Source organism: Ranitomeya imitator, unplaced genomic scaffold, assembly GCF_032444005.1.
Source record: "Ranitomeya imitator isolate aRanImi1 unplaced genomic scaffold, aRanImi1.pri SCAFFOLD_170, whole genome shotgun sequence".
NCBI lineage: Eukaryota > Metazoa > Chordata > Amphibia > Anura > Dendrobatidae > Ranitomeya > Ranitomeya imitator.
Window position 1 is genome coordinate 371,634 of NW_027194006.1, and position 14,436 is coordinate 386,069.

General features: G+C 42.9%; 1 long non-coding RNA gene across 1 annotated transcript; it reads right to left on the reverse strand.

Annotated features, from left to right (window-relative positions):
• Positions 1-11,256: 11,256 nt before the first annotated feature.
• LOC138654533 (uncharacterized) lies at positions 11,257-12,777 on the reverse strand. The gene is made up of 3 exons (XR_011316347.1): positions 12,579-12,777; positions 12,424-12,506; positions 11,257-11,372 (listed from the first exon to the last, which is right to left on the reverse strand). It is a non-coding gene; the product is annotated as an uncharacterized lncRNA (long non-coding RNA).
• Between the last annotated feature and the right edge of the window lie 1,659 nt (positions 12,778-14,436).

Sequence of the window (14,436 nt, forward strand, 5' to 3'; positions counted from 1 at the left end):
TGACTCAATAGATAAATGTTGGAAGAAAATGGCCGTGGCGTTTATTTTGAGTAAGGCTACTTTCACACTAGCGTTAACTGCAAACCGTCACAAAAACGTCTTTTTCCCGAAAAAACGGATGCGTCAAAAAACTGCGAAACGTATGCAACGCATACAGCATTTAGACGGATCCGTCGCAAATCCGATAAACGGTTCCGTTGAAATGCTGGATGCGTTGCATACGTTTTTACCATGCGTTGCATCCGTTTTTACGACGGATCCGTTTTTAAAATGGGAGGCACCCAAATTTGATTGGCTACTGGAAACTAAGGGAAATCTATATACTGACTGTATTTACAGCACATCTTTGAGGGTTTTAGTTTAGTGGCAAGGATGGATGGTGTAATTGGGAGGATTTCGAGTTTGGTTACTGAAGTTATATTTGAGACGAATCGCCTGGATATCATAGTGCGGGAGAAGGAGGCGGCAGCAAAAAGACGGAGGATGCAACGGAGAGTGAGACGATTCTGGATACATCCGATCAATGAGCTGCGGATGACCAGGGGTGTCCAGTCCACTCTATCTGGAGTTGCGGTGCAACCCACAGAAATTCTACAATTATGTACGGATGAGGATGGAACATTTCGATTTTTTGGTTGGAAAACTAGAGGATGTCATCCAAAGGCAGCACACAAGGATGAGGCTTGCCATCACACCGGCGGAGCGGCTCCTGGTGACACTGCGGTAAGCATCTTTTTTTTATGTCATTGGTCATATTGAATGTTATTACATGCTGCAGAGAAAACTGCGCTGACACATTGCGCACCATTTTCTGCAACATGTAATTTGTTGGGTTGTTTGAGGCCATTCCACTGCTTTTTTTGGTTGATGGTCTGTGCAATTTTTTTTTACATTTTTATTTTTTTTTCTGCAGCTTCCTAGCTACGGGAGAGTCTTTGACTTCACTCCATTTCCAATTCAGGCTGGGGATTTCCACTATTGGCGGAATTGTGAAGGACACATGTCGTGCGATTTGGGACACTTTACAGCCGGAGTATATCCCACAACCAACAATGGAAATCTGGTTGAGAAGTTCCGAATAATTTGAGACAATTTGCAATTTCCCAAATTGTGTTGGTGCCGTGGACGGCAAACACATTAGGATTGCTAAACCGGCAGGAACAGGCTCCGAGTACTATAACTATAAAAAATACTTCTCCATTGTACTCATGGCCATTGCTGACGCCAACTGCCGATTCCTTGCTGTGGACATAGGAGCGTATGGGCGGTCCAACGACTCACAAGTGTTTAAAAACTCTGCAATGGGTCGCTGCCTGTATGGAGATACATACAATTTCCCGCCAACAAGACCGCTCCCAGGAACAAGTGAACCAGCCATGCCATATGTGTGTGTAGGTGATGAAGCCTTTCAACTGTCGCCGCACCTACTGAAACCATACAGCAGCCGTGAATTACACCGTACCAAGCGGGTTTTTAATTACCGTCTTACCAGAGCAAGAAGAGTGGTAGAGTGATCTTTCGGTATATTGACGGCAAAGTGGAGAGTTCTGCTGACGGCAATAAAACTGGAAACAAAAACTGTAGACGATGTTGTCAAGGCATGTGTGGTGCTCCATAATTTTGTTATTTCAAAGGAGCCTGTTACCTTGGATGACGAAGAATTGGAGACATCCTTGTGGGATTACCGCAGTGCCTCTGTTCGCTCCACCAGTTCTGTTACTATGATGAGGGACCAGTTTGCGGATTATTTTTTGTCACCTGTTGGGCGGATTCCATGGCAAGACATGATTGTGTGACCTGTTTTTCTTGTCGTTTGGTGTTTGTCAAAATTGTGTTTGTAGCAACCCAAAAAATAACCACAAAGTGTGGTTTGCTTGCTAATATAAAACCATTTTGTTATACCTTTAAAACGTCTGGTGTTTCTTTTCACTTAACCTTTAATAGTTACGTTAATGAATCAACACACACACAGTAGATTGTAAACCAGAAATATTTTTATTTCAAACCTTTTTTGTTTTTTTTTAATTTTCAAAACTTTTTTTTTTTCTAGTAAAAATATATTATTTTGTGGTAACAAGGAAAAAAATCAAACAGTTTACAGGTCTTGGTAGTGTCGGGTGGAGTAACTATGGGAGGAGGGGCTGGAAGGTTGGACCACATCAGTAGGTGGGATTGGGGAAACCCTACCTGTTTGTTCTGCAGAAGGGTGTTGGAAAGCAGGAGGCTGACCAGAGGGGTGGTGTGTTGGGGTAGTTGTGTAACTGAATGGTGAAAAGCTGGGAAAGGAAGGGAAGAAGACGAAAATACTGGGGAATACATTAGGTTTGTGGGCCTGGTTTGGTAGTGGGACTGACGCTGATATTGTGGGGCATGATGTGGAAATGGTGACTGGGATGTGTGGGGGTAGATTGGGGTTCGTTTATTACCTTGAGCAGAGCGTTATGGCAGCTATTCATTACCCGCATCTGCTGATCAAAAGAAAGCTTTTCCATGCTCCTGAGCATGGACTGAAAAAAAAGATTTGCTGGAGCTTGACTTACATCTAAATGCAGCCTATCCAAGCGACTGCTGATTTCATGGTGGTTTTCACTCATGCGTGATTGCACCATGCTGAAACCAGCAGTCACTTGTTCTCCCAAAATTTTAAAAGAATTTTGGAAGCCTGCATTTAGATGCAAGAACTCAGGAGCATAGCTCCTTTCCTGACCCCTTTGACGCTGCCGCCACAAACCTAACGGTGGTGTAGAGGTGGCAGGGTCAGAGGGGTGGGGTAAAGGGAACGCTATCTGTTGACCATCAGATGCGAATAAGGAAGGCTGCGCTCCACTGGTAGAGGTGGATGAAGTGGAGGGGACAGAGGGGTCAGAGGTGTGGGGCCTACCGATGTGGTCCCCGGTGGCGGACTCAGGAGGGATCGCTCCAGAGGGCGCAGAGAAAGATGCAGGCGCACGGTGGCTGGAGTAGGTGCTGTGAAAGAAAAAACAAAAACAATTAATATATTGATATGGAAAAGCCCGGACTGAAACAAAAGTTTTGTGATTAGACAGGTTAACATGGTTATTACTGGGATGTTTAATACTTACACTCGACTCAGCATGGTTTGCCTCAGGAAGGAGAGTGCAGGGGCGTATCTATAGGTTTTTTTTTTCCTTCCTGCTGAGCCACTCCGGGCCTGCATCTCCTCGTTAAACTCCCTCTTAAAGCGATCCCTCAGTGACCGCCACCGCTTCTTAACCTTGCTACCTGTGAAGACAGGAATGAAGAAAAAAAAAAAACATTGTAAATGCAAGACATTACATTCAGCGCTAAACATCACTGAAAAGTGAATACTTACAAAGTTTGCTCTGCTGCTGTGGAAGAAGGTCCTCCCACCTCGGAAAGATGTTCTGGCATACTTCCAACCAGAGCCGACGGGTGACACTGGTATCAGCATGCCTGCGGTTAGCCATGTTCCACAGCGGCTCCCGCTCGCGAACCTCCTCGATGAGGGCTTCAATCTCTATGTCAGAGTCTTCTGCGGGAGCACACTGTGAAGCCTGTGAGAAAAAAAAATATAAGAACAAAATAAAAATTAGTACACTGAAAAATAAAATTGAACAATCGAACCCCCCCCCCACCCCAAAAAAAAAAAAAAACAACTTACTGATGGCCGACCGCGGCGATGAGTCCGCCGACTCTGGGAGTGCCTGGGAGAACCTTTATGGTGTGCAGCAGCAGCAGCAGCAGGAGACTGAAATAAAGGATAAAAAAAATTAGCTTGAATGTATGTATATGTTTTCTTGGTTCCGTTGTATCTGAAAATCTGTTTCATGTATGGTGCTGGTGTATGGTGTGAAGCAAGTGATTCACAACTACTTACACTTGGTTCCTCCTCCACTTGTATATCTCCACCCGTCTCGGTCCCTTCTGACAGCTCCTCATCGGATTCTGTTTCCTGTGTAAACATAATAAATGCATGTAGTGAATAAAATTTATGAAAATTAAAAAAAAAAAAAAAAATTGGGCCATTTACTTACCGATACACGCTGTTGCTGTGGAGGAGGGCTGCCAGAAGAGGATATTGGGTTCCGGTAAACTGTTGACCTGGTGGCTGTGGACCTGGTGCTGTGGACCTGGTGGGTCTGTAAGATAAAAGAAACTTGCAATCTGCTCTACACATTGAAGTAGCAGATTTGGGGTCTTCAAAACTTACTTTAAATATTTTGATGATGCGGTCCTGGTGGCTGTGGTCCTGGTGCCTGTGGACCTGGTGGCTGTGGACCTGGTGGCTGTGGTCCCTACTCTATCTGCAATATAAAAAGTATAATGGATTTATAGTTAGACCACCCCAGAACTAGGTAATGTTCAGCAGTAATCACCCTGTTAAATTGTGAAAAATAGGTGAACACCCAAATCCAAAAACAGGTGCACGTTATACCATTCTTTTCCATGTCCCAAAATAAAAAAAAAAAGGAAAAATGTGAGACACCTTTAAAAATATTTTTAAGTTTAAAAAAAAAAAAAATTACCTCCCCAAAAAAACCTTTTAAAGGATAACCTTTAGTAAAAAATAAGCCCTCACCCAACTCTGTATTGCATGTGTAACCATTGGTACATACACCTGTTTTAAATTTACCTTTATGAAATTATACTACCGACAATTTTTTAATAAACATTTTATTAATATATATATTTTTTTTTAAATCACAATGGAGCAGAAATGCTCTTTATTTTAAATACAAGTACATCAACTGCGAATGGTTTCAACAGTAAATTAAAAAAATAAACACTTTGTTAAAAAAAAGCACTAACACATTCTAACCAAAAGCTGCAGACCACTAGGCTTTGCAATAATAAATCCGATTAAAAAAAAAAAAAATATTCACACATGCTGCACAAACCACTATACTAAAGGTACCGTCACACTGAACGATATCGCTAGCGATCCGTGACATTCCAGCGTCCTGGCTAGCGATATCGTTCAGTTTTACACACAGCAGCGATCAGAATCCTGCTGTGATGTCGTTGGTCACTGCAGAAAGTCCAGCACTTTATTTCGTCACTGGACTTCCTGCAGACATCGCTGAATCGCCGTGGGTGACGCCAATTCAGCGATGTGTTCGCTGGTAACTAGGGTGAACATCGGGTTACTAAGCGCAGGGCCACGCTTAGTAACCCGATGTTTACCCTGGTTACCGGCATCGTTGGTCGCTGGAGAGCTGTCTGTGTGACAGCTCTCCTGCGACCAAACAGCGACGCTGCAGCGATCCAGATCGTTGTCGGTATCGATGCAGCGTCACTCAGTGTGACGGTACCTTTAGTAAATACATCAAAAATCAACATTAACCAATATGGCATTGACAAATGCACATGCAACCAACAAGACGCACACAAACATACCTGCAAGCAGAATCATAACGCAAGCATAACACATGAACAGGCGTAATATTGACAAAGGCATAATAAGGTGCAGCCACGTGAACACATAAGCACACAGCAGTACAAAAATACACACACACACCCATCAGTCCTCCGGCTGGAGCTTGATGTCTTCACAGTGGCAGGCCTCAGGGTGGATCTGGACTGTAGCATGGCACTGGCTGTTGCAGGACGACGGCAGGCCTCAGGTTGGATTCAGGTTTTAAAAGCTCTTGCTGTAATCAGTACGGCATAAACAAATGCACACACACACACACAAAAATGGCAATATACTCACACTGTTGGAGTGTGTCTGGTCCTTGCTGCCAGGCTGGGGTCTTGCTGCCAGGCTGGGGTCTTGCTGCCAGGCTGGGGTCTTGGTGTCCGGCTGGGCTCTTGGTGTCCAGGCTGGGCTCTTGGTGTCCAGGCTGGGCTCTTGGTGTCCGGCTGGGCTCTTGGTGTCCGGCTGGGCTCTTGGTGTCCAGGCTGGGCTCTTGGTGTCCAGGCTGGGCTCTTGGTGTCCAGGCTGGGCTCTTGGTGTCCAGGCTGGGCTCTTGGTGTCCAGGCTGGGCTCTTGGTGTCCAGGCTGGGCTCTTGGTGTCCAGGCTGGGCTCTTGGTGTCCGGCTGGGCTCTTGGTGTCCGGCTGGCTGGAGGCTTCTTCTTGTCTCTGGGTCTTGCTGGCATATGTGGGGGTTGAAGGCCCAGAACAGGTTTATATAGATTTGGGGATGTCTGGCCATTTAGATAAAAAATCCTGTTTCTGAGCATGCTCAATAGAAAAAAACGTATTGCAGCGCTGCATTGCGTCGTACGACGTGTCTCGACGCATCCGTCGCTCATAGACTTTCATTGTAGCAAAAGATGTATGCCGACGGATGCGCCGAGACACGTTTTATTGTCGGAGCCAAAAAACGTTACAATCTACGTTTTTCCAGACGACGTGTCGCCTCTTTTCGACGCATCCGCCGAAAGACGTATACCGACGAATGCCAATTCGTCGCAATGCGTCGCCAATACAAGTCTATGGGAAAAAAACGCATGCAGCAAAATATTTTGCTGCATGCGTTTTTTCGGCAAAACGACGCATTTTAACGTATTGCAGTTAACGCTAGTGTGAAAGTAGCCTTAAATGTAAGATTAAATTTTAATCCAATAATCAAGAATAAAACCATTTGAATAAATAAATTAATACTACTCCAACTCATTACCAAATCCACCCGAATTCAACGGGCGATTCTCCCTCAAATAAACGACAACAGTTTAACACATTAAAGAGCAAAGCTTAAGGGAGGGAGAGTGGGGTCTTCTATCTTCGTCAGGTGACTGAGAGACAGCTGATGGAACAGCTGATTATATAGAGGGAATTCTTCCCGCACTTTCTGAATAAACCAATCAGAACCCTTAGAAAGTGCGGGACTAAACCTGTCAAAACCAGCCAGAACCAGAATAGCGCAGCTTACTAGTTAAATTAACCCTTTCATTAAAAGCTTCAGTACCGCATAAAAACCTATTAGAACATACATATAGGAACATGTATAAAAAACCAGAGGGGAGATACCGGGAGAGGCTGTGTTATCATGCCACCCCCTTCATATTCTTCGAAGGGGGGGTGTCCATGGTAACACAAGCCCCATTAAAACCCCAATAAAGACACGTGATACAATAGATAAATGTTGGAAGAAAATGGCCGTGGCATTTATTTTGAGTTACATGTAAGATTAAATTTTAATCCAATAATCAAGAATGAAACCATTTGAATAAATAAATTAATAGTACTCCAACTCATTACCAAATCCACCCGAATTCTTCGGGCGATTCTCCCAAACGCCTCGCCTGAAGAAGGAGAGGCCCCCCCAAAACGCCAGAGCCACTTCTCAATAATGGACTTAAAATCCAAATTCAGAATATCCAGCCCCACATCAGATAAGTGAACCAGATCCCCCCTGTACATGCCCGGGATGACTTCCTCCAGATCTAAATGCTTGAAAGAAAAACTTTCGATTAAAGACATAAATTTTTCCATATTCCTGTTGACTCTTTTACGAATTTTTTCCAAAAAAAACCATGCTGTTACTAATCCATAAAAATCTTGGTATAATTTCGGAAAAAACTAAAGTGGAATTAAAAAATTCAGTTTTTAAAATGGAGATATCCCTCCTCATCAAAGCAATTAGATTAAGGGTGCAAATTTTGCCCAAGTCGTTGCCACCCAAATGCAATATTATTAAGTCCGGACTAGGCCACATCATCTTCAATCTTCTCATGTCCTCTATCAGATTCTTCCATCGCATTCCACACCTGCAAAACCAAAAAACTTGAAGAAAAGAAGTATTAAAAGAAAGATTTGCTGAATACGATCTCACACTCGCCCTTTTTTCAGCCCAAAAGACATAAGAATGCCTGATGATCCATACGGATAATACACCTAAAAAATGAACCATATGTTAAGAAGTATACAAATCAGGGCGAACATAAAGTTTAAATCTGTTCGATTCCCATCTGCCCATACTTTTTATCCTGCTATCCTGAAGGCGCATTCTGGCGGCTTCCGTTGCCGCACCAATACGAAAAGAATGGGATGAAATTTTTTGGTCTGGTATATTCAACACTTTTAAACATTTTTTAAGAATAAAATTGAATTGAAAAATTGTCGCAGGGTCCCCATTAAGATGAATAAAAAATGGGCCATTGACTTTAGGCCTTAATAAAACCCATCTCCTAGTATTGGAAATGGGACATATCACTTTATCCGAGATAGCATTCAGACGTAATGAGGAGCCTCTACCCATCTGGTCTGTTTTAGATTTTCTAATAAACAACATGACATGCGAGTCAAAGATTTTAACATCTTCAAAAAAACAGACCAGAAGGAAAAGACTTTTTTTTAGATACAATTTTGCTTACCCGTAGGGCGGCAAAAAAGCTAGAGAAAAAGCTGTGGAAAAAAGGCAGGATTCAAATTCATTAATACAAACCGAGGAAAGACATGAGCAAAGGTCTTTGAGCAAATGAAAATAAATAGGGCGACGGTCGTCGGGTTTAAAATGAGCCTTTTTAAAGCCTTTTAAAAACTGCCGAACATGAAATATATCCGACATTGGTTTTCCACCTCGCATTTTAAGGAAAAATGAAACTCCCGCAACGTTCTTTGACAAGTCCGAAAAAGATAAACCTTTGCCCACCAGATGCTCCAAAAAACTAAGTGCCATCCCCACGCTACAGTTCCCCTGAGGATGATTCTTAACTGAACAAAAATCGATCCAAAGCTTCCATGCTGCCGAATAATCGGCCCATGTTCTATCAGCCAAGGATTTAGCAATGAAGTGAGAAATTAATCCTGAATTACATTCCAAATCCATTTCGGGCAGAAAGCTCTGTTTTCTTCTACTTTCAAGGACTCCCTCTTGAGTAGAAACAGCTGGCGGTGACAAACAGATGCAGCATTACTATTACTCCCTTTAGAGGAAAAAGAGGCCTTTATCCAAATATTAAAGTCCAAGCAAAGAAAAACAATATGCCTGATAATCTTAGCGGCCCATTTATTTTTTGATGAAAGGGTATTCAATGCAAAGACCAAACCCTGATTATCAGATGAAAACAAAATTCGTTTGTTTATGAGAAAATTGCCCCATAGCTGCAAAAATAAAAATATCGAGAATAAATCTAGAACTGTCTGGTTATTTAAAACCCTGTCCTCCTGCCAAAAAGACGGCCAAGGCTCAGAAGCCCAAGATGAAACAAATGATATGCCAAATCCAAATTCTCTGTCCGAGTAAAAATATAAACTAAGTTCATCTGCTGACACGAATGCAGTCTGCCACATAGTCTTACCATTAAAACTAGATAGAAATTTCTACCAGACCTTTAAGTCATCTTTTAACGCCTTACCCAAACGTATATCAGACTTAGGAGAAGAATAACCAGCTGTAGCTTCATAAAGACCTCTAGAGAACACCCTACCTATGGGGATAATTCTTAACACAAAATTTAAAAGACCTAGCAAAGACTGCAATTCTTTTAGCGTAACTTTCTCTAAAATCAAACAACGAGAAATCACAGCTTGTAATTTAGACAGCTTCTCAGGAGGTAAAGAACAACACATACTTTGAGAGTCTATTACAATACCTAAAAACTCAAGCGAGGTACAAGGAGGTACAGGTTTGTCCTTGGCAATGGGAACGCCAAAGTGATCACATAATTCCAAAAACCTACCCAACATAGACTGACAAATACCCGAATCTAAAGGACCGATAAACAAAAAATTGTCAAGGTAGTGCAACATACCATCACCTAAAAACTCAAACTCCACTACCCATTGAAGAAACGTAGAAAAGGATTCAAAATAAAAACATAAAAGGGAAAAACCCATTGGGAGACATTTATCAAAAAAGAATTTATTTTGAAAAGAAAAACCAAGGGAGCTGAACCCGTCCGGATTGACTGGTAAAATCCTAAATGTAGACTTTATATCCGATTTTGCCATAAGGGCATCGTGACCAAATTTACGTAGTAAGTCTAATGCAACGTCAAAAGAAGTATATTGAACCGAACAATTATAATTAACCACTTCATCATTTAGAGACGCACCCTTAGGGTACGATAAATGATGAATGAGTCTAAAATACCCGCTGTCCTTCTTAGGAACTACACCTAGTGGTGAAATCCTAAAGTTCTCGAATGGGGGAGTATGAAACGGACCAGCAACCCTACCCAATTCTAATTCTGCTTTGATTTTCTCCTCCACGATGTGTGGAAATTCAAGTGCAGACGGCAAATTAACCATAGACCTACAGCCTATACCCGAAAATGGGGGTACAAAAAATCCTTTTAAAAAACCATTAAACAGTAGAGAACTACTCTCCTGATCTGGATAGATTTTTAGCCATGGGGCCATTTTTTTTCCAGAATCACTGGAGTCATTGCTTTTAGAAAAGGATTCTCTACTGTTAATGTGCTGGCTACTTTGCATCTGTTTTTTAAAACATTTTGCCATTGGATGAGCGCCACCACAGAAGGAGCATTCATGCCGAAACCTACAATTCTGGGCCCATTTACATGTTGATTCGTTAAATGTGAAACACACACCCTTTTTTATCGTGGGGTTAGAAGTCTGTCTATGTGATGGGAACCTCTGAGGTAACATTAGATTTATCCATAGCCCGACATCCTTCGTACCCCAAGATAAATTAGGGAACATCGATAATTTCTGCCTGAATGCCTCGTCATAAAGCAACCAGGCCATGCCTGTTATGAAAGGCAATTCAGTATCACAATGGACACGGAGGTCAGAGCACATACAGTGATCTGACAATAACCCAAAATAATAGAACGAGCTCTGAGACGTGGGAACTCTGCAGACCGCAATCCCTAATCCTCTCCAAACAACACTAGAGGCAGCCGTGGATTGCGCCTAACTCTGCCTATGCAACTCGGCACAGCCTGAGAAACTAACTAGCCTGAAGATAGAAAATAAGCCTACCTTGCCTCAGAGAAATACCCCAAAGGAAAAGGCAGCCCCCCACATATAATGACTGTGAGTTAAGATGAAAAGACAAACGTAGGGATGAAATAGAGCAGGTTCTGCCTGGTTTTGACAGGTTTATTCCCGCACTTTCTAAGCTGCAATAGCGCAGCTTAGTAGTTAAATTAACCCTTTCATTAAAAGCTTCAGTACCTCATAAAAACCTATTAGAACATGTATACCGGAACATGTATAAAAAAAACAGATGGGAGATACGGGGAGAGGCTGTGTTATCATGCGACCCCCTTCATATTCTTCGAAGGGGGGGCGTCCATTATATTTATATATCACCACTATAGTATAGAAAAGGGCACAAAACCAAAGCAAACTTCATTTTATTTAGAGAAGCAAACATAATAAAAGTATATTTGTTCTTATTCCTCTGCTTTACAGCGATCGCATAGCTGCGTTTCTCCATCTTCATCATTCCCGCTTTGTGAATCAGTATCGGAGCTGGGGAGAAAAGAAGAATGTGCTCAATATTGCCCAGTGCAGCATTCTGCATAGTGAATGTGTCTGGTGTGGCACCTCGGCGACATTGTCACCTCATTATTATACATTCTATACTATAGTCGAAGAAGCCGAGTCAGATCACAATAGAAGATAGCAATGGAGATCAGAGTTGAGGGGTGTACAAACATTTGCTATGTGGAGTCCATTTTATTTTATAAAAATGTAATGTCTACCCCCTCTACACAGCAATGTTTCCACACACTAATTCTTATCTCCTTTGTTATCCGGGAGCATCTGAGAGGTCTGTGCCTGCAATCAGAAGGGTCTAGTGCAGACAGCCGGGCTGTGGAGATGTGCAAGGTTTTGGCCAACTGATTTTCTTCATTACCTCTCTTACCACCTCCTGCCAGTGAACAACCCTAATGTATTCTGTGCTGATAGGCTGTGTACCTTCAGAGCAAAATCCATGTATTCCTGCCCAAGATGGCTGATCTAGAAGTTGCTCAGTGTTCATTGTCACTTTTTTATCGAAGGGCGGCTTTAGTCACCTGAACGACACCGCTGCTCAACAAGGCTTCGTGCAGGACCTTCAATGATGTTGGAGATCAACTGATCTGAGTGTTCAAGGTCCTGACGTACTGCAGGAAGCCTCGGTCAGCGGTGGCAGCATTCGGGGGTTTAACCCTTTCAACGCTCCGGTAGATGATATGTGGTGAACTGTCATATATACCGGAGTGTGGTACAAACCTCCTCACAGTGCTAATGCAGTGTTCCCCAGCCAGTGTGCTAATTAAATATTGGCTGCATGATGGCCTCAGTCGAACAAACCAACCCTGCATGATGTGAGGGACCATCGTTTAGTGTCCGGTGCGTGGCTGTGCACAATTAGACCGATAGTGGCTCATCACCAACTACTGAGCGACAGTTGTTTAATGGTTGTGTGTAAAGTCGCCTGATGCTAAAATCTCATGGACAATCGAGGTGCTAGATGTGGGTGATCAGACGATAAATCCTCCCTTGTAAAAGGACTTTCACAAGACTCTGCACCTACACTTTTATCTGGTTGGCTTCATCCTGTTTCTCCAGGGCATCGATTATTATGTTTAGAATTCTGTACACACGCCGACTTCTGACCTACAGAAAGAGTGATGTGATTGAGGATGGAGAACAAATGGGAACGTGGATAAATATGTGGCAGGACGTTACCTGGATGGTAAACACCTCTTCCTCACCGGAACACTTCTTTACTTGTTCACCGTTTTCCACAGGAACCCAATGCGAAATGCTATTGAATATTGCATGTGACACCACGGCCTCAGGCTCTTTTAGGATTCCATCCACCTCTTTTTTCAGTCACAGGAACCAATGATTGTTGAGGAGAAACTTTGGACAAGTCATAATTGGAGTGTGCAGAACCCTAGAAAAAAATAGACATCTTACTAAGGACAAGGAATCTGAGTCAATTTGAATTGTACATCAATCGCCATTGTGAAGCCTCTCCGTAAACCGTGCTATAAATTATAGGAAGCATGCTCATCAACATATGTAAGTCCTAAATGAATGGGATTCTTCAGAGAGAACTACACAATTATATCTCCGTGGCTGATGCATACAGCCACTAGGTCTTTAACAGGGTTAGAGTACAGACTCTCACACAAATTTTAAGACCCCCATCGCCTTGATGCGACTTGGGGTTCCAGAGAGATTCGCCTAAAACTGGGACCCCATCTATCCAAAATGCTTCCAATGCATGAGAAAAAACATGCCCAAACTCTGAGGTCACCACTCTGTGGTTGTAAGTCCTGAAAACGAGCCCTTTTAGGGGAAGAAAGCCCAGGGTCTGCCCTTCAAATAGACATCAAAACCGAGTTACTGATTTATGCATTTACAGTTTGTCTCCCAGCCATCTTTCCTCACAGGCAGTGTGAAAGCAAGTAAAGACATGCCCCATAGGCAAATCCTCACCTCCGCTTCCTCCTCTAGATGGCCAGTGCTGTCACTGCTCAAGTCTAAGACCTCACCCCTTAAAGAAATAGAACAAGAAATGATATTGAAGCAAGCAGACAATAAAGTATTTGAAGTGATATTGAAGCAAGCAGACAATAAAGTATTTGAAGTGATATTGAAGCAAGCAGACAATAAAGTATTTGAAGACTGGTCACTACAAGCAAGAGTGGAAACACTACAGGCTGAGCCATCTACATTCAAGGTGTAGTGCAGTGTTTCCCAACTCCGTTCCTCCAGAGCCACCAACAGGGCACGTTTTCAGGATTTCCTTAGTGTTGCCCAGGTGATGGAATTATTACCTGTCCAGGTGATGCAATCATCACCTCTACAATTCTAAGGAAAACCTGAAAACATGAGCCGTTAGTGGCTCTTGAGGACCGGAATTCTCACAGCAGGAGGCCCGGTCCATGTAAATTACCATATCGTGAGTTGGGTAACAGCAGCCCATTTCCCCTTGTTCCTTCCTGGCCTTAAAACAAGGGTGGAAAAAATCAAAGTCCTAAATGAATGGCATTCTCCATAGGGAGCAAATCAATCACATCTCCATGGCGGTGTCACGTGGCCACAATATCTTTCAGAGGGTGAGAACAAGGGGTCTCACCAACATTTTATGACTCCTCTCTACTTCCTACCACTTAGTTAACAGAATATCGTTCATTTTGACTGAAATTAAAGTGAAATGCTGCATTGAATCAAGAACAACTAACATTATGCGGAAAAAAAGCATGCCACTGTTTTTCTGGTGAAATTCTCTATAAGATTGACATATCACACGCTTGGGGAAAGTTTTATACTCCCCTAACCCCCCCCCCGCAGTTCCCTGTCAAAATGGCCGACATTTTAATTATTTGGCGGATAGCTCTGCAGCCTAACTGCACAGCCTCTAGCTGTTTTAGGGGTTGGAAGCCAAGTAAATTCCTCAGATTTTAAGACCTGTTTCGTCTGGCTGTGACTTGCGGTTCCGGAGAAACTAGGCCGTGGTTCTGAGAGCCACCACTCCCGTGCCATAAGCACCAGACATTCGCCCTTCCCAGAGTGGACCGCTGACAGTCTGTTT